Source organism: Carlito syrichta, unplaced genomic scaffold (assembly GCF_000164805.1).
Source record: "Carlito syrichta isolate Samal-C Ts95f unplaced genomic scaffold, Tarsius_syrichta-2.0.1 Scaffold272467, whole genome shotgun sequence".
Lineage (NCBI taxonomy): Eukaryota > Metazoa > Chordata > Mammalia > Primates > Tarsiidae > Carlito > Carlito syrichta.
This window is the reverse complement of record NW_007216563.1, coordinates 56791-73851: the sequence shown is the minus strand read 5'-3', so window position 1 is coordinate 73851 and position 17061 is coordinate 56791. Positions and strand designations below refer to the sequence as shown.

At 43.9% G+C, this 17061-nt stretch overlaps 1 protein-coding gene across 1 annotated transcript in view; it reads right to left on the bottom strand.

Moving 5' to 3' along the window:
- Positions 1 to 15584: 15584 nt before the first annotated feature.
- The window catches only part of RPS29 (ribosomal protein S29), a 29227-nt gene continuing 27750 nt past the window's right edge, over positions 15585 to 17061 (bottom strand). The window contains exon 5 of the mRNA XM_021709674.1: positions 15585 to 15599. The gene's annotated coding sequence lies outside the window, so the exon portion shown is untranslated. The remainder of the gene's footprint in view (positions 15600 to 17061) is intronic.

The following is a 17061-nucleotide window of genomic DNA, read 5'->3' as shown; positions in this document are numbered from 1 at the left end:
AATCTACTCAGAAATATGGGTTTGATATAGCCAGAACTGGAAAAGACTGAATAAATCTGGTATCAACCGGAAAATGACTAGGTAGAAATCAGTTTTTAGAGGATTTTTTCCATTTGTTTGTTTGCCTGAGTTGGAGTCTCACTTTGTCGCCCAGGCTGGAGTGCAGTGGCACACTCATGGCCACCACAGCCTCGACCTGCTGGGCTCAGGCAATCCTTCCACCTCAGCCTTCCAAGTAACTAGAACTATAGGCATGTGCCACCACGCCCGGTTAATTTTTTGATTTATTACAGAGATGAGGTCTCGCCAAGTTGCCCAGGCTGGTCTCGAACCCGTGAGCTCAGGCAATCATCTCACCTCAGACTCCCAATGTGCTGGGATTATAGGTGTGAGCCACCACAACCGGTCAGTTTGCTTTTTGAGTCAGGGTCTCACTCTGTTATGCAAGCTGGAGTGCAGTGGCACAGTCAGGGTTCACTGCAGCCTCCAACTCCTGGTTTAAGAGATATCCTCCTTCCTCAGCCACCCAAGTATCTGGGACTACAGGCACACATTACCAAGTCCAGTTATTTTTCTTTACTTTTGATAGAGATGAGGTCTTGCCCAGGCTGGTCTCAAACTCCTGGGCTCAAGCAATCCTCCTGCCTCTGCCTCCTAAAGTGCTGGGATTGCAGGCATGATCCACCATGCCTGGCCAATTTTGGATGATCTAAAAAGAATCGGAAGCCGGACTCAGTGGCTCATGCCTGTAATCCCAGCACATTGGGAGGCAGAGGCAAGAGGATTGCCTGAGCCCACGGGTTCAAGACCAGCCTGGGAAACTTGGTGAGACCTCGTCTCTACAGTAAATCAAAAAATTAGCCTGGTGTGGTGGTACGCGCCTGTGGGTACAGCTACTTGGAAGGCCGAGGCAAAAGAGGTTGAGGCTGCCATAGCTGTGAGCATACCACTGCACCCTAGCCTGGATGACAAAGTGAGACTCCTACTCAAAAAATAAAAATTTGAGGTGAGTGGATTGCCTGAGCCCGCGGGTTCGAGACCTGCCTGGGCAACTTGGTGAGACCTCATCTCTACAATAAATCAAAAAATTAGCTGGGCATGGTAGCATGCATCTGTAGTTCCAGCTACTTGGAAGGCTGAGGCAGAAGGATCGCCGGAGCCCAGCAGGTCGAGGCTGCAGTGGCCAGGAGCGGCCACTGCACTCCAGTCTGGGTGACAGAGTGAGACTCCAACTCAAAAAAAAAAAAATTATAAAAATAAAAATAATTGGATAATAAGAAACAGAAGCATCACATTTCAGAAGTGTGTGCAGTTTCAGTGTTTCAGTGCAACTTTTGATTGTTGGCATTCTTCCTGTATTCTCAGATTTTTCAAGAAACTAATTCCAAAAGGCCTACTATTAGAGAGCTCCATCCCAAGTTATTTTTCCCCAGACGAAATAGCTTTTTCCCAAGTTCCTCCTTCCTCCTTTTCTGCTGAGATTTATAATCTCTTCATTAACTTATAATCCTTTTCTGCCAGAATATTAATGAAGATAATAAATAATTGTATGATTCTCCCCCAATAATATCCCAAATTCCCTCCTGGTAAATGCTTACCTTATAAAATTTGTAACTCTTCTGCAATCAAGAATTCAATGGCAGGATGCTGTCCTTGTTATTACTTTGCTCTTACAAAACAGTAAGTCCATTCACTTGAGAGAAAATCAGTCAGTGATTTAAAATAACATCTGAGTGGAAACTAGGGCCACTCCCCTATTGACTACACAAAGCTTTTCATTCATTTCATTCGTGTAAATCACCTGTATTACACACACTCTCTCTGCTTTTTCAAGCTAATGTGTTTCTAAACCAGATTATTATTATTTTTATCATATATTATTTAGTCAGTGAAACCTGTGGTTGATTTAAGAGAGAAAGGCATTACAGGGAGATAGAAGAAGACCAGGACCTGAACTCAAAAAAAGCAAAAAATGAAAAAACTAGATCTGGATCTTCAATTTCCTCATCGAAAAATAAGAACAATCATTGGTGTCCAACTACCTCATAGAGCTTGGACGATCAAATGAGATAAGTAGTTGGATGCACCTTATAAAATGCAATATAAAAATGTAACCACAGAGCCAGATGCTTGGGGTTCAAATCCAATTCTGTCATTCACTGGCCATGTGAACTTGAGCAAATTTTTCAACTTCTCTGTGCCTCAATTTCTTCATCTGTAAAATGAAAGAGTAGGTGGGCCCTCACCATGGTTTGTACTAATGGAGTTCCCAGCCTTGCCCCCTTCCTCAGCAATGAAACAGTGCGATTTGCACTCCAGAGTTCCCATGGACCAGGCTGAAACTACGTCTGAGATTCCATTCTTGTATAGTATCTTCTTTCCTTATTCTGTTTCCCATTCCTTCTTACCAGTTTTTCCTACAACCATTCTCTTACTAAATCTCATACACAGAAATTGTTGTTGCAGGCTCTGCTTCTAGAAAACTAAACAAGTCAGTACTCACACCTCTCACAGGGTTGTTGATAATACAGTGCACGGTGGCTCACGCCTATAATCCCAGAACTTTGGGAAGCCAAGGCAAGAGGATTGCCTGAGCCCAGGAGTTTGAGACCAACCTGGGCAGCATGGCAAGACCTCGTCTCTACAATAAATAAAAAAATTAGCCGAGCGTGGTGGCACGCGCCTGTAGTTCCAACTACTTGAAAGGCTGAGGTGGAAGGATCACCTGAGCCCAGCCGGCTGAGTTTGCGGTGGCCATGAGCGTGTCACTGCACTCCAGCCTGGGAGACAGAGTGAGACTCCGACTCAAAAAAAAGGTAATACAGGTAGAGCCATTAGAGCTTCACCTAGAATGGTATATAGTCAATAAGTCTGAGCAGAAAGTGGACCAGAAAGAATGTGATATGATTGTGATGATGATGATACAAAACTCATGATTGTCATCCAGCACGTAAGGCACTTGGACATCACCACTCCATCCTAACAGGCAAAAAGCTGAATAAAAACTGCAAAATCAACCACCCCTCTTAGATCTGACAGAGAAATGTGGTCCCAGGGCAAACTGCTGCCCTTAAAATTAGAGAGACAGACAGGCGGATACACAACTTATCAGAGCACAAATGTCCACAGGAACCAGTACTCAGGTAGGAAAATTGACGAATTGCTGGAGGCACCCTGTGGACAAGCCTGAGAGTTACACACTCCAGGGGAACCCAGTCATGGAGGGTTACATTTTTGTGAGGTTTTTTTTCCTACCCTTTTTTTCTTTTTTTTTTTTTGAGTCTTACTCTGTCACCTAGACTGGAATGCAGTCATGTGATCCTACCATACTGCAGCCTCAACCGCCTGGACTCAAGTAATCCTCCCATCTCAGCTTCCTAAGTAGCTGGGACTACAGGCATACACCACCATACCTGGTTTATTGTTTATTTTTTGTAGAAACAAGGTGTTGCCATGTTTCCCAGGTTGGTCCCAAACTCCTGGGCTCAAGTGATCCTCCTGCCTTGGCCACCCAAAGTGCTGGGATTACAGGTGTAAGCCACGACACTCAGTCATTTTTGTGACTTTCTCTCCAGAACCTCTATCAGATTCTCATGGGGAAGACTGGAGAAAAATTCCATCTGGTTTACAGTCAGGAAAGTAGAAAAAGAACCATTTTGAAATATACCAGAGCTTTGTTCTTCTTAACAAAGCCCACTCTCAAGAGAAACTATTGTTACCAAAGCCCAACCTATGGGAGTTTATCAGAGTCTAACCGAACCAGGAGAAGGGAAATACCCAACTCCAGCCCACCCACCATCTTGTTCCACCTAGGTAGGTGAGGGGGTTGCAGGTCACAAGTTCCGCTACTGGTCACTTTGCAGACCAATGTGAACAAGCTCAAGATGTTCAAGGAAGGTGACTTTATTCCAAAAGCTGGCAGATGGGAAAACGGCTAGACTCCTACCTCAAAGAAACCATTTCAAAATCTTGGGCCAAGGTTAAAGGGTTTTATAGGGAAAAGATGGAAATAGAGGGTATTCAAGAGTGGTGCAGGATATAGGGTGACAGGTCTTGCTTTGATGATCAACTTGAATTGCTGTCCACCTGGACAGCTGCCTGACATCCTCTCAATTATGGTCAGGTTATAGATTAACCTTCCGAGGGTGACTTCTGAACCTTGCCATGGGGTCTCCAAGTACCAGTGATTTCTGAACAATGAGGCCACAAGTGCAGTTTGTTCCAAGATTTGCCTCTGAAATCTCTCAAGCAAGTACACAATTAGGGCAATGGCTTTGTGTTTAATTATCATCATAGGATCATTGTGTAGGGGAAGCCCAAAGAGGAAAAGAAAGGAAAAAAAAGTGTTTCTGCAAGCTCTATTGTGAAGTTAAAAACAAGAAAACAAATAATTTTCAAACAGCATTCTCTATTCCAGGGGCACAGAAAAGCACTTATGAAGTTCACAGCCCAAAGGCACAGGCTCACTAAAAGACTGAGCCCTAATCATAGTACTACAGATTGTTCCCCCCACTCCTTACGCTTTATCACCACATCACTAAAGACCCATTTACTAGAGTTCCTTTTATCCAGTATATCATGTCCAGTTTACAACAAAGAAAATGACAAGGCAAACTAAAAGGCAAAAAACACAATTTAAAGAGACCAGAACAAACACTGGAACCAGACTCAGATATGGCAGAGGTGTTGACATTATCAGACTGGAAATTTACAACCACTATGATCAGTATATTAAGAGCTGTCATGGGAAGAACAGACAGCATGCAAAAACAGATGAGCAGTGTAACCAAAAAGAGGGAATTCTAAAAAAGAGCCAAAAAGAAATGATAAAGACCAAAACCACATAAAAATTAAGAATAGACCTGCAGTGGTAGCTCATGGCTATAATCCCAAAACTTTGGGAGGTCAAGACAGAAGGATAGTTTGAGCCCAAGAGTTTGAGACCAGACTAGGCAACATAGCAAGATCTCATCACTCCAAAAATTAAGCCAGGAATGGTAGTACGTGCCTGTGGTCCCAGCTACTTGGGAGGTTGAGGCAGAAGAATAACCCGAGTCCAGGAGGTCAAGGCTGCGGGGAGCCCTAATCGTGCCACTGCATGCCAGCCTGGATGACACAGTGAGACCCTGACTCAAAAAAATTATATATAAATAGATAAATAAATAAGAATTCCTTTGATAAGCCTATTAGTAGACTAGACACAGCTGAGGAAGGAATTTCTGAGCTCGAGGGTATGTCAATAGAAACTTCCAAAACTAAAAAACAAAGAGAAAAAAGGCAAACAAACAAAATAGAATACCCCAAAACTGTGGGACAACTAACTTTCCAAGAACCTCAGACAGATTCTTAACTTTAAAAAAGGATCTCAATTTTCCTCCAGCCACTGGACTCCAAATCAAATGAAAAATTTTAGCTACAAGGTTAGGCTGCCAGTTTGGGGATTAGAGAAGAGACAAGTTTCTGGGATTGGGTCTCAGCAGTGTGTCCCTGGACAAAAGGGAGTAGAAAGGAAATAGAAAGAAGAAAATAGCATGGCCTCAGGATTTAAATTTTCATGCAGTCAAGGACCTTGTTCAATCCCTAAAGCCTAGCACAGTGTCTATCACAGAGATCTAATACTTTAATTATCTAATGTGATGGTTTTAAACATAAGTCCATAAATTATTTGATATTTCTCCCCTCAAGAGATAGAGTTTAATTTCCCTGTGATTGAATGTGGACTGTAATGCTGGGTGAGGTGTGGTATAGTGGCTCCATAGTTTCTTGACTTTGCCACAGAAAAATATTTCAGAGCAAGTCCAACATATAGTTTAAGACAAAGTTTTTTAGAAAGAAAAGACACGTTGTCAGGCACGGTGGCTCACACCTATAATCCCAGCACTTTGGGAGGCTGAGGTGAGAGGATTCCCTGAGCCCACAGGTTCAAGACCAGCCTGGGCAACTTGGCGAGACCTCATCTCTACAATAAATCAGAAAATTAGTCGGACATGGCAGCGTGCGCCTGTAGCTTCAGCTACTTAGAAGGCTGAGACGGAAGGATCACCAGGTCAAGGCTGCAGTGGCCGTGAGTATGCCACTACACTCCAGCCTGGGCAACAGTGAGACTCCAACTCAAAAAAAAAAAAAGAAAAGAAAAAAGAAAGTCTCTACAAATTACCGTTTTACAGTTTAATTCAGTTTCCTCCTGAAAACACCACCTCCCAGTGCCTCTGGCAATCCCCTTATTGCCTTGTTTATGGTTTGGGGAGCTGAGTGTATCAACCACCCCACATTCCAAGGTTGGTTTGAGTGCTTGGTTAGTGTAGGTATTGTTCTAGAGAGTTATATCCTGATAAGACAGCGCTCAGCTAGATGCCTATCTGGTTTTCTGATTATTTAAGTATGCTTGCCTATAAGAAACTCATCTATCTTGGCCAGGCTCAGTGGCTCAGCCTCTAATCCCAGCACTTTGGGAGGCCGAGGTGAGAAGATTGCCTGAGCCCATGGGTTTGAGACCAGCCTGGGCAACTTGGGTCTTCCTCATCTCTACAATAAATCAAAAACTTAGCCAGGTGTGGTAGCGTGCACCTATAGTTCTGGCTACTTGGAAGACTGAAGCAGAAGGATGGCTTGAGCCCAGCAGGTTGACACTGGGGTGGCCATCAGCATGCCACTGCACTCCAGCCTGGGTGATAGAGTGAGAGTCCCACCCAAAAAAAAAAAAAAAACAACTCTTGTCTCAATCTAAGTTATGCTAGCTACCCTGCCTCAGACTGGATCTACTGAATCTCATTTATTATCAACAGAATATGGCAGAGGTGATAGGATGTCACTTTAGGTTCTGTGTAGTCTGAGGTTTCCATATACTATTCTCACTCTCAATCTTTCTCCTGGATCACTCACTACAGGGGAAGCCATGTCGGGATCAGCTCTGTGAAAAAGACCCCCCTGGCAAGAATTGACAGCCTCCAGGCAACGGTTGGGTGACAGATACTTGAGCCCTTCAGATGACCACAGCTCAACAGCCTACCTGCAACCTCTTGAGGGACACCGAGCCGGGGTCTGGGCTTTCCACCCACAGAGACGGTGATATAATCCATGTTTGTTGTTTTAACTTGTTGTCAAAATTAGGGTGATTTGTTACATGGCCATAAATTACTAATAATGTGGAAAGACAGTAAAAATACCAGATATAAGTGGTTTGGTTGAAGAACAAGAGAAAAATACCGAGACAGTAAATGAGAGAGGGTACACTGAAAATGGAGTGACCTGCATGTACACAGGGCATTAGGAGAAACTGAGAGACTCAAAAGACTCAAAAAAACTATACTTGCTATGAAAGAAACGTTTACTATATGAATTCCTACCTCATGTTCACTGTATTTTATAAATCCCTACCTTAAACCCCATAAGACTAGGCATATGTAAGGCGCCTGGCAGTAACTGTGACCGTAAAGTTACAAAATATTTGCAGTGTTTGTACTTAGAACTTTGTTAAGTTTTTGTTTGTCCCATAATAACCATGTTAAATGAAATAACCGGCTTCTTCTACTTCTGCAACCACTGCTGGCAATGTGTGAATGTTAAGCAATAAGCCCCTCCCGGACATTCCTTTGCTTAAATTATGGTGGGCTCTGTGTTGTTTTAAACCTGCTCGTATGACCGAAGCTGACTGTAAACCGTAGCTTATCTAACATTCCAGGAGGCTTAACTACCTCCTCTGCCCTTTTGGCCATTAGTAGTCAATCACGGGCAACTGAGCCCACGCTCGCACCAATCAAAAATGAACCAACCAATCTCAAGCTCTCCTGTCCCCTGACATCACTGCGTACCTAATTGAGAACTAATTATTCAAGGTCCATGGACTTCGTTTTCTACGGCATGCCTTCTTCTAATTGGATAACGTCTCAAGCCTAGGGAAAGCTGATCATGCCCAGTCCCTCCCTCGTAACTGTGTATATAAACTACTTGCTCTACTAGGTCGGGGCTCTCATTCCTGTACCGCTGTGTCGGTTACATATGGGAGCCCAGACTCGAGCCCGAATACAAAGACCCTCATGTGTTTGCATCGGAGCTGGCTCTTTGGTGGTCTCTCAGATTTAGGACTTTGGGGTACTACAAAACCAGGTTAAGAACCCAAACATCAGCATGCTAGGATAGGAAAAGCAGAAAAAAATGTCATGAACAACAGCAAACTCAGTGGAAACCGAACTGCTAAGCTCACTGAGGTGGCTCTGTTATTACAGGGAGCATGACCAGTAGAAATTCATTAAACAGATGCAAAGTGCTATTATTAATGAGAGAGTGAACAGAAACCCTTTCCCTCAGGGAAAGTGAGCAAAGGCAAACAGTCAGGCCTTTGGAAAAAAAATCAAGAATTAATCTTTATTCCTCTGCGGATAGAACAAGGGCCCAGATTATACAAACTCTTTGTATTCAGAGTCGCTTTTTTCAGGTCATCTGAATATAAATTAATAAGATGTTCCTGTGAATTCTATCTTAACTGGAAAGATTTCAGTAAACTTTCCAAAGTCATTATACATTAAGAGACTCCCCAGAAATTTTCCACAGAGCTCAGCTTTCCCCAGGCAGCTTCGTGGCTTCTTTCCTAAAGTTGTCATTGCTTTGTGATGACCCTGTTTGTCCTCCTGGTATTATGAGGGGGACAAAGTCTAGCAGGGCTAAGGCTTGAGTTCTGGTCCCAGCTTAAGACGCTATCAGTCTTAGGACCTCAAATAAGAGCTTTCCTTTCTGAAAACTGCCTCCTCGCTTGTCAAACAGTGCTGATAATGCCATATTTCATGGCACCGATGTCAGAATAAATAATAGATGAAAAAGCACTTGGCAAACTGTAAAGTGCAGTGCAAATAGAAAAGGGGAATTCCTTTTGGCAGCCATGTTTTTCAAAGAAGCTCAGCTCCAGTCATCTCCTTGGTCATTTTAGATCTTTTATTAACAGGAAATGCTTCTCTACAGTATCTGCTCTCCCTTTGATGATAACAATAATGAAATATCTGTGTTTCACCCACCCGCCCACCTCCTTTCTTCTCCTGTTATTCACATTATTATCTCTGCCTTCTTTGAGCCTGCTCTGGGTTTCTGTTACTCCTTTTCTGTCTTCTGTCACCTGGGAGGCATTTCTCCCCAGTAAATGCTTCAGCTCTGTCCTTGAAGAAACCACTGTAGTCGTTCAGTTTTCATTTTCCAGGGAAAGAGCTCCCTGCCTAGTGAGGAGGGCTTGTTCTCCATTGTGCCGTAGTCCTAAACGGCAGCTCTGAATACCTAAGCCAGTGCAGTCCAGGATTGCCTATGAACTAGAGACACTTAAATTCTGACCAACACCTTCTCATTTTCCTAAGGTACCAAATTCTCACAGTGTTTTAAATTCCAGGAGATCTTATCTCCTGCCAACCTGGCCTCCATTTCTTTTCCACAGGGAGGAGACAGTTGGTTAGAAACATGGGCTTCAGCCGGGCATGGTGGCTCACACCTATAATCCCAGCACTTTGGGAAACAGAGGTAAGAGGATCGCCTGAGTCCTGGGGCTCAAGACCAGCCTGGGCAACTTGGCAAAGCCTCATCTCTACAATAAATCAAAAAATTAACCTTGTATGGTGGCGTGTGGCTGTGGTTCCAGCTCTTGGAAGGCTGAGGTGGAAGATTCATCGGAGCCCAGCAGATCAAGCCTGCAGTGACCATGAGAATGTCACTGCACTTGGCAACAGAGTGAGACTCCAACTCAAAAGAAAAAAAAAAAAGAACTTCAGAATCGATTGAGTCACCCTGGATAAGTGACCTAATCTTTCTGGGCTCCCATTTTCTCATGAGGAAAATGTTAACTGCCTCCCAAGGTTGCAGGTAAGTGTAAGATAGAACCATACATGAAGGAGGACCCAAAAAAACTGTAATTATTTTTTGGAGGGTGGGCCCCTTGAAGTACAGGCTTCCCCCACTAGGTAAGTGTTCTAAGAATCCATAAGCATCAGTGTACCAGCTAGCATTGTGAGAGGCTACCTTCAGCTTCAGTTAATTTTTTTTTGAGGTTCTTTAAACATTTGCCCATTTCATGATGGATGATTTACCAGCACACCTGCCCACACCATGCTGAGTGTTCAGCAGTTTTGACCCAAAAAACCTGCATGACCCCCATGCCTCACCTCCCTATTCACCCAATCTCACCCTGAGCTACTTTTTTGTTTGTTTGTTTGTTTCCCCGAGGAATAAAGTCCTCAAAAATGAAACATTTTGCCGATGTGGAAGAGGTGAAACAAAAAACAGCAGAAGCGCTAAAAGGCATCAAAACTGACAAGTTTAAAAACTGTTTTGAACAGTGGAAAAAACATCTTGATAGGTGTATTGCATCAAACAGAGTACTTTGAAGGTAACTGAAGTTTAAATATGTATAAATACACAATTTTTTAAAAATAAATTCCGGTTTGGGGGGAGTTCCCCCTCGTATATAGAGTACTGAAAATTTCGCAGTTTTTCTTATTTTTGGAAAGCAGAATGGTGATTGGGAAGAGCCCTAAAGGTGGAATTGGATCTGCAACCGTTGCAGGCTCCCCACTCCAAATTAATGACTCTGTCTGACCCAGTCTCCAGTACAGGTGATTGGAGATGATACCTACCTGACAGAATGTTTATATGAAAGTACAACGCTATGTAAACAAAAAGCAGTAGTAACAACAACTGAAATGTAAAGACCATTTGCAATGTTCAGGAAACGTGTTTCTTAGCAATGTGGGGAAAAACAAAAGTGTTTTTCCTACTCCCACACACGCAACACAACACTTCTGACACCAGATGTGTGGAGATTTCTTCCCATCCACCAAGCAATCAGTTCTCCAACAGGATGCCAACTGGGTGTCCTCTAATTCAGTTCAACTCTGACACTGTTAACCTGGAGATAGCGTCAGATCTCACACATGAAGGGCTCAGTCTCACAAGACTGCCTCCCACTTCAGATGCCAATGGCAAGCCCCAGCAGATTGTAAATTAAGCTTCCCATGACCCCCTCCCTGGTTTTGATTAATTTGCTACAGTAGCTCACAGAACTCAGGGAAACACCTGATTTTCATTTACCCATTTACATTAAAGGATGTTATGAACAGTTAGATGGAAGAGATGCGGAGGACAAGGAAGCAAGCAATCATGGAAACTGGGTTTTCCTGAAGGTGTTCTTACACAGGCATAATTGAATCATTGGCCACTGGACATCAACTTGTCCTTCAGTTTTTTTCCCCTACCCAGAGATGGTGGGGGGAGGACTGAAACTCACAACCCTCTAATCTTGTGGTTGGTCTCCCTGGCAACTAGCCACTCCATCCTCAGGCTACCCAGGAGCCCTTAGCCACCAGTCATCTCGTTAACATACAAAAAGACACTTATCACTTAAGAGATTTCAAGGGTTTTAGGAGCTGTGTTCCTAGAGCCAGGAACCCAATATATATTTCTTAATATATTATAATATTACAGTAGTCAATCTCCACAATAACCATAACAACCCTATGACATGGGTACTAACTGTTATGATCTTCATTTTTAAGAATAAGAAAAGCAAGACTTGAAGAAGTTATACCGCCGGGCTTGGTGGCTCAGCCTGTAATCCCAGCACTTTGGGAGGCTGAGGCGAGTGGATTGCCCGAGCCTGCAGTTTCGAGACCAGCCCGGGCAACTTGGCGAGCCCTCGTCTCTATAATAAAATAAAAAATAGCCGGGTGTGGTAGCGCGCATCTGTATTCTGGCTATTCAGAAGTCTGATGTGGAAGGATTGCTGGAGCCCAGAAGATTGACGCTAGGGTGGCCATGAGCATGCGTGCCTCTGCACTCCAGCCTGGGAGAAGGAGTGAGACTCCAGCTCAAAAAAAAAAAAGAAGTTATACAACCTGGCCAAGATCACAGGGCTGAGAATTTGAAGTTTGGTGGTCTGCCTCCAGATTTCTAGGCACCTGTTACCATATTATATTCTCTGGTAGTTTCATAACCTTTTAATCAATTTTCTTAGGTATTTTCAGGTCATTTTCATGTGTTACTTATCACCATCATGTACAGGATTGATGCACACTTTGCAGATGAGAGCCATGAGGAAAGGAAAAAAAACAGAATGGCTAGAAATTTAAGTAGCAGACTAATCATTAGGAAGACTTGAAAGAGACTTCTCATCCAGGCTCCTGCCAAATTCACGCCTCTAAATATACCTCATCACTCTTTTAAAGAACTCTAATGCATGGGTTGGTTATGATTATCAAGTTTCTGGCTTAAGGAAAATTTTCCTAATTTTTTTAACCTTAAAAATTGCTCCTTTTCAACCATCACATTAGACGACCTCTTTTCTACCATTCAGACAGGTAAGGAGGAATGTCATTTTTTAAAATTGAAGAAAGGCTTAGTTTCCTTCTGCAATTTCATATAAAGCCTTTAACTGTGTGATTACTCTGCCATCTAGCTTCCTAAGCCTATATAGCTGTTCGTGAGATTCTCCTGGGGTGTATTAAGGATAAGCACAGTTTGGGTTTAAAATGCATTGTTTTAGGCTGGGCACAATGGCTCACACCTATCATCCCATCACTTTGGGAAGCCAAGGAGGGAGGATTGCTTGAGCCCAGGAGTTCAAGACCAGCCCAGGCAACATAGCAAGACCTCATCTCTACAAAAAATTAGCCAGGCATGGTAGCACATGTTTGGGATGCTGAGGTGGAAGGCTCTCCTGAGCCCAGGATTTCAAAGCTGTGTGAGTCATGATTGTCCCACTGCACTCCAACCTGGGTGAGGGAGTGAGACTGCAGCTCTAAATAATGCATTGTTCGGCCGGGCTCGGTGGCTCAGCCTGTAATCCCGCGCTTTGGGAGGCTGAGGTGAGTGGATTGCCTGAGCCCGAGGGTTCGAGATCTGCCTGGGCAACTTGGCGAGACCTCATCTCTACAATAAATCAAAAAACAGCTGGGCGTGGTAGCATGCACCTGTAGTTCCAGCTACTTGGAAGGCTGAGGCAGAAGGATCGCCGGAGCCCAGTGGGTCGAAGCTGCAGTGGCCGGGAGCAGCCACTGTACTCCAGTCTGGATGTCAGAGTGAGACTCCAACTCAAAAAAAAAAAAAAAAAAAGAATCCACTTAAAAGTCAATAAAAAAAAAAAAAAAGCCGGACTCGGTGGCTCAGCCTGTAATCCCGCGCCTTTGGGAGGCTGAGGTAAGTGGATTGCCTGAGCCTGCGGGTTCCAGACCCACCTGGGCAGCAAGACCTCAACTCTACAATAAATCCAAAAAATCAGCCGGGGATGGTAGAGCATGCCTGTAATTCTGGCTACTTGGAAGGCTGAGGCAAAAGGATCGCCGGAGCCCAGCAGGTCGAGGCTGCGGTCGCCGGGAGCGGCCAGACTGCACTCCAGTCTGGGCAACAGAGTGAGACTCCAACTCAAAAAAAAAAAGCATTGTTTTAGATCATTTAACAAATGTTCAATGATCACACACACACACACACATAAAAAAAAAAACAATAACTGTAAACATTATGTCTCTTCCTCAACTGGAAAATGTCCTTGTTTGAAAGGTCAATCTACAATGTTGTAACGGCCCGTGAGCCAGCTGAGATTTCTTCTTGTTAAATAAAGGTCAACAGAACAACGTCCTATCTTTTCAAGAAGCTAGAATGCAGATTTTGGACTTCAACTGAGTGAGGTTAACATGAAAGGCCAACAGACAAATCACTGAGCATCCATCCATCTGTTGTTTGACTAAATCTTATAAATTTAGTTGAAAAGAGAAAACTCTTCCCAGTGGTCTGTGTATGTTTCATAACAGCAGTTTCTTCGACATTGCTACTTACTCTTAGGTTACCAAGAGTAGTACTTATTATTGAAATATTATTGTTCCTAGACAATGGTAACCACCTCTGAGGAAATGAGAAATCTCTCTTTTTGGCCTGAACTTGGGTTGGACATCATATGAAAACACTGTCTTTATGAGGCAGGCATAGTTAGTATAGTTTAGAAGCAGTTAGCCAGGTTTTCTTAGGCAGATCTAAATTAAAATAGGGTACATGTTCAGTCTTGTTCCTTACCTGTACACGACCCTCACTCAACCGACCAGGCAACCAGACATGACCACCTTGTGGGCTGGAATATGGATCTACCAATGCAGTAAATCACAGAAAGAATAGGAAGTTCCCCAAAACAAAAACATGATGTTCCAAGAAAAACCCAATCTAGTTAGACAGTAACTTTCATTATTTAGAAGGGCCTTGTGACCTTACCTACTTTGAGAGATAATAATCGAAACTCGGCTGGGTGCTGTGGCTCATGCCTGCCTCCCAGCACTTCGGGAGACAGGTGAGAGGATTGCCTGAGCTCAGGGATTCAAGACCAGCCTGGGCAATTTGGCAAGACCTCATCTCTACAATAAATCAAAAAGAAAATTAACCAGACGTGGTGGTGCATGCCTGTAGTTTCAGCTACTTGGAAGGCTGAGGCGAAAGGATTGCCTGAGCCCAGCAGGTCGAGGCTACAGTGGCCGTGAGCATGCCACAGCACTCCAGCCTGGACAACAGAGTGAGAATCCAACTAAACAAATAAAATAAAATAAAATAAAAAATCATTGCCAGGCTCGGTGGCTCAGCCTGTAATCCCGAGCCTTGGGAGGCTGAGGTGAGTGGATTGCCTGAGCCCGCAGGTTCGAGATCCGCCTGGGCAGCGAGACCTCATCTCTACAGTAAATCAAAAAATCAGCCAGGCGTGGTAGCGTGCACCTGTGGTTCCAGTTACTTGGAAGGCTGAGGCGGAAGGATCGCCGGAGCCCAGCAGGTCGAGGCTTCGGTGGCCGGGAGCAGCCACTGCACTCCAGTCTGGGTGACCGAGTGAGACTCCAACTCAAAAAATAAAATAAAATAAAAATAACAAATCATGACCAGATACCTGCACTCCTCCACACTTAGCTGACGATTTGCCTAATCATCATTGTAAAAGAATATAAAGTTTCTTGTCAAAGGCAAGCATGTGTTTTCTGTTAAGACACCCACGCCTTCTTTGAGTGTGCCTCTTTTTAAAATTTTGTCTTAACCTATACTATGAGGCCGGGCATAGTGGCTCAAGCCTGTAATCCCAGCACTTTGGGAGGCCAAGGTGAGAGGATTACCTGAGCTCAGGCAACTTGGTGACACCTCGTTTCTACAATAAATCAAAAAATAAGTCAGGCATGGTAGCACTCACCTCTAGTTCCAGCTACTTGGAAGGCTGAGGCAGAAGGATCACCTGAGCCCAGCAGATCGAGGCTACGGTGACCATGAGCATGCCACTGCACTCCCGCCTGGGCAACAGAGTGAGAATCCGACTCAGAAAAAAAAAAACAAAACTATACTTTGGACTCACTCTGAAATTATTTTCTGTGGTGGAATCAAAGAACCCGCAGAGCAACACACTGCATCCCACCCAACACCATTTAGAGCTAGGTGTGGTGGTCCACACCTATAGTCCCAGCTACTTGCGAGGTTGAGGCTGGAGAATCACCTGCGCTTAGGAGTTTGAGACCACACTGAGCAACATAGCAAAACCCTCATCTCTTTTTTTTTTTTTTGCACCAGGGTCTCACTCTGTCGTTCAGGCTGGAGTGCAGTGGAATGATCATGGCTTTCTGCAGCCTTGATCTCCTGGGCCCAGGCAATCCTCCCACTTCAACCTCCTGAGTAGCGGGAATGGAAGGTATGTGCCACCATACCCAGCTAATTGTTTTAAATTTTTTTGTAGAGATGAAGTCTTGCTATGTGGCTTAGATGTCTCATCTCAATTTTTAAAAACAAACAGAAAGCCGGGCTCAGTGGCTCAGCCTGTAATCCCAGTGCTTTGGGAGGCTGAGGTGAGTGGATTGCCTGAGCCCGCGGGTTCGAGACCCACCTGGGCAACTTGGCGAGACCTCATCTCTACAGTAATTCAAACAATTAGCCAGGCATGGTAGCACACACCTGTAGTTCCAGCTACTTGGAAAGCTGAGGCGGAAGGATTGCTGGAGCCCAGCAGGTCGAGGCTGCGGTGGCCGGGAGTAGCCACTGCACTCCAGTCTGGGTGACAGAGTGAGACTCCAACTCAAAAAAAAAAAAAAATTTTTTTTTAATAAATAAATAAATAAAATAAAAACAAACAAAAAACACGGTCCTTGAGTAGAGTCACCAACATCAAGAAAAAGATTTCCTCGTCTCCCTCAGCGTAGAGGACGCTATTGCCAGCAGAATATGAACACAGAAGTAGCAAATAGTAGACAAATACAGCATGGCACCTGAATCTGTTCTGATGAAATTGTTCCTTCGTTATTAAAGAATTTGTACTCAGTTGCCCTGGAGGTCTTGGTGTTCTACTGTGTTTTTCCAGAGTGGCCCCACCACACACACGAGTGCACATACAACCCCACACACTTAAACATATTTTTTTTTCTATTGAGGCATCTAGTTCCAAAATAATTTCAACTTAAAATAAGTAGGAAGAAAATGCTTTCCATCCCACCATCAGCTTTCAGTAATGAATTGTAATGGAAGAAATAAGTATAAAGTGATCAGATATGCAATGTGATCTGTCAGAAAAATTGTGAAAGACTTAGAAATCAGCCAAAAAGTCTGTGGCCATACCATCCTAAACACACCCAATCCAGTCTGATCTTGGAAGCTAAGGGATAGCACCTGGTTGGAACTTGGATGGGAGAAATGGACTAAAAAGATAGCTGAGAGTTTTCAATAAAAAATATGTGTTGTTTATAACACTCTCTCCTGGCTTATCTGATTCTATGAGGCTTTATAGTCTTTGAACTATTCATAACTCTGAAAATAACTGATAGAAATGCAAAAAATTAGGCCAGGTATGGTGGCTCAAGCCTGTAAACCCAGCACTTTGGGAGGCTGAGGTAAGAGGATTGCCTGAGTGCAGGGGTTTGAGACCAGCCTGGGCAACTTGGTGAGACCTAGCCTCTACAATTAAAAAAAAAAAAATTAGGCCGGGTTCGGTAGCTCAGCCTGTAATCCCAGCACTTTGGGAGGCAAGGTGAGTGGATTGCCTGAGCCCGCGGGTTTGAGACCCAACTGGGCAACTTGACGAGACCGCATCTCTAC